This window comes from Hemicordylus capensis, chromosome 7 (assembly GCF_027244095.1).
Source record: "Hemicordylus capensis ecotype Gifberg chromosome 7, rHemCap1.1.pri, whole genome shotgun sequence".
NCBI lineage: Eukaryota > Metazoa > Chordata > Lepidosauria > Squamata > Cordylidae > Hemicordylus > Hemicordylus capensis.
The window spans coordinates 11627945-11634706 of NC_069663.1; the positions used below are offsets into that span (position 1 = coordinate 11627945).

Below are 6762 nucleotides of genomic sequence, written 5' to 3' on the forward strand. Positions count from 1 at the left end.
CAGAGTTGAAGGGTCTTTCTCTGCAGTTACTCTGGGGTGAAGGTAGGGCACTCTGTACATGTTCAAAGGCATTACTAGTTATTTCTTCGTATTCCCAACCTCAGAATGGGGTTGTCTTGCCTCTGGAAACTGTTTTCAGTGTTAAGTCCTGTCCACTAAGCCCCGATTTAATGTATTAGGGGTCCGGGTCACTGATAAAATTGCAACGGAGAGGAAGAGAGCTGCAGAGTTGGGGAAAGTTGTAATAACGGTGTGAGCATGTGCTGTGTCTTATTTCTCTCTCTCTCCCCCCCCCACCCTTCTTTTTCCTATGCAATGGAGTTCCCTTCAGAATTAATAGTTATCCCATTTTCCTCAACAGGCATTAACTTGCCAGTGTTTCCAAAGAGACAGTCTGGTTGAGAGGGTGATTTATAAAGCAATTCCAGTTCTCATGATAGCTCCTAATCTTCTTTCTGCTTTTTCACAAAGTACCTCAATATCAAGGTGCCTCTGAATACCAGCTGCAGGGGAGCAACAGCAGGAGAGAGGGCATGCACATACCTCTTGCCAGTGGGCTCCCCAGAGGCATCTGGTGGGCACTGTGTGAAACAGGATGCTGGACTAGATAGGCGTTGAGCCTGATCCAGCAGGGCTGTTCTTATACAAGCATTTCCTTTTTATGTCTGTGAAGTACTGGGAGTCAATAGCCCTGCTCACACATTATGTTCAATGCATGTAGAATCTCTGTGCAATGTGTGCATGTGCAGATCTGTATGGATGTACCGTTCTTTACAAGTTATGTTGAATGCAGTGGCGCTCTTTGGACTGGACTTCCAGGCAGAGGTCCAGTCTCCTGCAGGCCTGGGGGGGCCTCCAAATGTTGAGTGGTCCACTAATCTAAGTGACAGGACTGTCCCTGCAAGATGTGGTATCTCCCTGCCAGTCAGTGGGAGGTATCTTATTCCGAATATCTCTCCCCTCCCCCGCAAAAAAGTTTCCAGCTTTCCCTGAACATGTTCTGGAATAAAGAAGAATGCATAGCAGCTTATCTATTGGCAGCGGCAGCAGGGTAGCCCACAAAAGGCCTTTAAGTCCAGGCTCCAAAATTATCTAAGAGCACCTCTGGAATGCATGTACAGCACACTCTATCTGTACTATGCACCTGTCGGACCTGTAACCTGTTTCACTTTCAAAATGAATGCCTATACAGTCATTTACACTGTGTACATATACATGCCTACAGACACCTGAACATACAAACAACATCCTGGGTCTGCTCACACAGTCATTTGAATCTAGATTATGGGTTACTGATGTTAGTGTGATTGTGTGAACGCATGCCAAGTTAGGAATCTCAGATTCATTTCAGGCCATTAAACAACCATAGGAAGCTGCCATATACTGAGTCAGACCATAGGTCCGTCTAGCTCAGTATTGTCTATGCAGACTGGCAGCAGCTTCTCCAAAAATCTCTCTCAGCCCTATCTTGGAGATGCCAGGGAGCAAACTTGGAACCTTCTGCATGCAAGCATGCAGATGCTCTTCCTAAAGCAGCCCCATCTCCTAAGGGGAATATCTTACAGTGCTCACATGTCTCCCATTCAAATGCAACCAGGGTGGAGCCTTCTTAGCAAAGGGGACAATTCATGCTTGCTGCCATAAGACCCACTCACTAATGCTGGTAACCCACAGTCAACTTAGATTCTGGGTTATTGTGGTTAAGGTTTTTTGGTGTTTTTTTTTTTAAACTCCTGCTAGCTAGGCAAAGAGGCACCTTTTAAGTGGTGGCTGTCATGTGAACGACACTTAATTCACCGTTTGTGTCATTCACTCAAAACATGCATGCTGAATGCACATACAGCCCTGATCAGAGTGCATACATTACCCAGGCCTGCTTGTTAGAGGTTTCCCCAGGTTCAGGCATCTTGACAAAATGCAGTACAGTTACTGTCTCCCCGCCCCCACCCCCAAAGCTTCTTCCCTGTAACAGCTGCACTGCAGGCAAGAATTCAACATGTATAGCTTTCCCCAGCACTAAATCACTATGCTGGGAAAATCTGTATCTGTTGGCTTTTTACCCATCAAGAAAAAGTACCCTGCAGGAAACAAGCACAGACCACAGCACCAGGAGGAAGTTCTTGCTCCTTATTAGGACTCCTTGAGTCAGGATTCTGGCCTGGGATCTGTTATTTATTTATTTAGTATATTTATATATTGCCCCATACGAAAAAGTCTGAGCCGTTCACAATATAGAACCAATTAAAACATTAACATAATTAAAACAATTTAAAATACAATAAAAACTAACTTATTGATGTTCATTGTGACTTTGAAGGAAATTGCTGCTTGATCTTTGCATATTTTTGCTTTCCACATGTCAGGGGGCACTGATACAGATCTCTCTCATCACTGGGACCTAGTTAATTAACTAAGTTAGTGTAGCAGAGCTTTCAGATCTTTGAGATTAAAGCTGCTCCAAAAAAAAGCATCTTCTTAAAAGGAACAACAAACACCCAGAGGCCCACTAGATGGCAGCCTAGACCTGTTTGCTTTTTAATCTTCTGTTCCTTGTAGGGCACACCTAAATTTTACAATAAATCTCCAGCTAGAACACCAAATATTGACAGGCTCAATTTTTAAAAATGCATTTCTCTTGTAAACCTTTAGTTTAGCCTTCTGATAGATTACTTTATTGCAATCATTGACCAGAACCAACAAGCAGATAGCCATCAACAGCAAAATCGACATTTTAACAAGTTAAGACAGAACTAGCTTATGCCACGCAGATCATCTGCATTCTGGGACCTTATCCCCACCCACCCCCCTCACTCAGCCAGCCCCACCCCCAGCCAGAGCGGCATTGGTGGCCTAAGCTGCTCCTACTACCAGCCTCCATTGCGGCGGCCTGCTGAGTCTCCTCGTGAGGAGGATGGCCGATTGGGATGGGAGAACGGCCAAGCTGGGGATTCCCTTCCAGCCTGTAGGGATGGCCCTTCGTGTGCTCTTTCGCCCCGGCTTGGCCATCCTCCCTGCAAGGAGACTCAGCCGCGCAACAGATGGCGCTGCTCAATGTCTCTTCTTTCAGAGAGGAGAGCTGGTCTTGTAGTAGCAAGCAGGACTTGTCCGCTTAAGCTAAGCAGGGTCTACCCTGGTTGCATATGAATGGGAGACTTGATGTGTGAGCACTGCAAGAGATTCCCCTCAGGGGATGGAGAAGAGCAGAAGGTTCTAAGTTCCCTCCCTGGCAGCATCTCCTAGATAGGGCTGAGAGAGATTCCTGCCTGCAACCTTGGAGAAGCCACTGCCAGTCTGTGAAGACAATGCTGAGCTAGATGGACCAGTGGTCTGACTCAGTATATGGCAGCTTCCTGTGTTCCTTTGCTGCAGCACCTCCTCCTCAACACTCCCTCCTCAGCAGCAGCTGCACCTCTGTCCACCACTCAGCCCTACCCCACGCCTTTTCTCTCCTCTGGGCAACACTCTCTCACAAGATGTGCCATGTACCACGGGATTTGCTACATGTGACCTTAGAGTACACACACACACACCCCATCTTAAAAATCTATATACTACATATTAACCATCAGAATACTTAATCCAAGTAGTAATGCTATACTCTTAAATTTTTCAGCTCTTGCCTGACCTTTCAGGCTGCAGTACAGTTGGCCTCACTCTTCCTCCAAGGGGCTCCTTGGAGAAAGAGCAGGATATAAAATGTAAAATGATAATAATAATATAACTGTAGTCGAGAAGAAAGAAAAACAAGTCAAAATAATTGACATAGCAATACCAGGGGATAGCAGAATAGAAGAAAAAGAAATAGAAAAAAACCACCAAATACAAAGATCTACAAATTGAAAGGCTGTGGCAGAAAAGACCAAAGTAATCCCAGTGGTCATTGGCGCCCTGGGTGCAGTTCCAAAAGACCTTGAAGAGCACCTCAACACCAAAGGGGCCACAGAAATCACCATCAGCCAATTACAAAAAGCAGCTTTACTGGGAACAGCCTATATTCTGCGACGATATCTATAACAGCAGCAACAACATTGACAATAAAATTCTGGCATCCCAGGTCCTTGGGAAGGACTCGATGTCTGGATAAAACAAACCAGTCAATAACACCTGTCTGACTGCGTTAAATAAATAAATAAATAAATAAATAAATAAATAAATAATATAAATGATGTTGAAGTCTGCACAAAGAAAGGAGGTGTATCAGACTCTTGGTAAAGCCATTGGCTGCCAAAGGAGGTTGAAGTAGCCTCAAAGTTTTCAGCTGGGGAAGTTTTAATGTTTACAGGCAGGGCTTGTTCCACTCACCCTTGTGTTGCCACCCACACACACCCAGCCTCCTTCCATATCAAGCCCTCCTCCTGGACTGGTTCCTATCTCTGGCCAGTCCTCCTTTTTATAGCTCCTGATAGCTGGGGCAAGTACCTTGAGATCTCGTGAGAACTGCTCCCGATCCTGCGAAGCTATGCTGACTGTTGATAGCGAGGCAACATCTCCTTGCCAGGACCAGTGTAAACGCTTCAGGGTGGATGTATGGATGCTTACTTCTTTCCCCACCAGATTGGGTCCTCCCTGCAAGACCTGAGTGGGGGAAGGCCTGACATGAAGCTCGCCGCATTTACCCACAGCAATTGGCTCTGCTTCAGGGATCCCCTTACAAGGTATAAAACTCAGCTGATCTGCCTGGCATATTCAGTAGAAGCGAGGCAATAAAATGATGCAAATATCCTGATAGAATGGACAATATAAAAGCGCATGCATGCATGCATCACAGTTTCAATTTTCTCTGTGCCACATGGCCGTTTCCAGTCCAGAAGTGGAGTTTCCACTATCTGACCTCAAAAACCGCAGGTGGGAAAGCATTAAAGCATGCCATCGAAAATGCTCTCCACTGGCTCAAGACTGTCAGACCAGTGAGATAACTGGCTGGTATAAGATAGTTCGAGAACTCACCAGGGCTGTTTTTCCTCTGTCTGGAGTTCACTAACATGGGATCAAGCACTGAGCTTGACTCAGCTCTTGTCTGTAGGCTTCCCAGAGGCACCTGGTGGTCCACTGTGTGAAACAGGATGCTGGACTAGATGGGCCTCAGGCTTGATCCAGCAGGGCTGTTCTTAGGTTCTCCTCTCCAGTCCTCCCTGGCTCCAAGCAGATAGGTCATGTGAACGTCCTTAGTATTTTCAAAGAAAAACCTGGCCCATTTTCTGAATAAGTTTGAAAACATCAATTAATCTTTATTATAAGGTCAAAACTAACAATATTAATTACTTTTTTCCATACATATTGAATGCGTAGGAAAATCCTCACTCTGCTAATAATATTGCTTGCCACCCCTTTGCTCTCCCAAACTATTTGATCTAGAGTCGCCCCTGAATGACTGCCTGTCTTCCCTCCTTAGTATGAAAAAAACCTCTTGAAATGCTAGGCAATGAAACGGGCAAGCCAGAGTGCCTCCCACCAATGGATCTCTTTGATTATTTAACCAAAGAGAATAACCAGCCTCTTGGCTTCTAAATCAAAGGCGGAATAGAGTTGTCACGGAGTCAATTAACACAGTAAATCACATATGCCAGAAAGAGCCTTCAGCAACCAGTGGAAGGCAGTGAGGTGCACAAGTGATCCTTTGAGCACTGGGGAGTTTTAAGCATGCTCTGAGTCCTTGGTTCATCTCTGAATCGGTGGAGGGGAGGATGCTTTCCTTGCCTCTCTTCCAGAGATGCTTCCCTAACCCGAATGTCGGTCTAGAATCACTGGCTACAGCACTGGCAGGAAAGAACCGTCAGCAGGTTTGCTGCCTGAGTGGCATCCTACACCATCCCAGAGCAAAAGGCTGCACTATTAGTCAGCAGACAGAGCCGGTGCTGACGTCAAAGCTGCTTATTGGTGGCTGAGCTCCCAGATGAATAATGCTCTGCCAAAGGCCTGAAAGCATCTTCAGCACAAGGTGGGCTGCCTGCTAGTTTAAGCATCTTTTCTGCTTGCCGATTGGAGCAACCCTGGCATGTTCTAGAACTCTAGATGCTACAGTGAGATTCTGATTCTGAGATTATGTAGCTTTGCAGCCAGAGCCAGCACAAAGCACTTTGGAGTACATGAACCAGCTGGAGTGGGGGGTACCATCTGGGGGCGGGGATGAATGCTCATTCTGATTTTTGACAATGCGCGCCGTGATTTTTGATTGGATTTGTGAATCTAGTCACTCTACACCTCTAGAGGTGGGAGATAGGAGGCAAAACTGCAATTCTTTCTACTTTCAGTGTGTTGTCATGCTTTTATTGTCCTGACCACCAGGCCTACAGCATCCACATTTGCAATGGTATTTTTAAAGCTTTGGAGTACATTCCTGCCAATTTTCACTTCCGTTCTTCTGACAATGATAAACTTTTATAATCATTTTTTTGTTTTTAAAATGTTTAAAACATTTTAAAAACACAAAAAACGATTATAAAAGTTTATCATTCTCAGAAGAATGGAAGTGAAAATTGGCAGGAATGTACTCCAAAGATTACTCCATGGAGAGAGTACAACCATTTGTTCACTATGGCCCTTACCCTGACCCTAGTCTTACCCTAACCCTGCAATTTTACCCTAATCATTCTGGAGTAGAGATAAAAAAAGGGTGATCACAGAGAAAGCTGTAAGTGCAATACCACCAGCTCCAGAGGAGGTAGACATTGCCAAAAATCATCATGAGCATCCGTCCCTGAAATGGTACCAGTGGCCAAAACTTGTGGGGCCTGGCTCAAAGACTATTGGGGTCGAGACCCC

The 6762-nt window shown here is 45.4% G+C and overlaps 1 protein-coding gene across 2 annotated transcripts in view; it reads right to left on the reverse strand.

The window, feature by feature from the left end:
- KDF1 (keratinocyte differentiation factor 1) overlaps positions 1-4348 on the reverse strand; it is a 52710-nt gene extending 48362 nt beyond the window's left edge. The window contains exon 1 of one of the 2 annotated variants that reach the window (XM_053268780.1): positions 4303-4348. The gene's annotated coding sequence lies outside the window, so the exon portion shown is untranslated. The remainder of the gene's footprint in view (positions 1-4302) is intronic. The other variant, XM_053268778.1, reaches the window with a different exon arrangement.
- Between the last annotated feature and the right edge of the window lie 2414 nt (positions 4349-6762).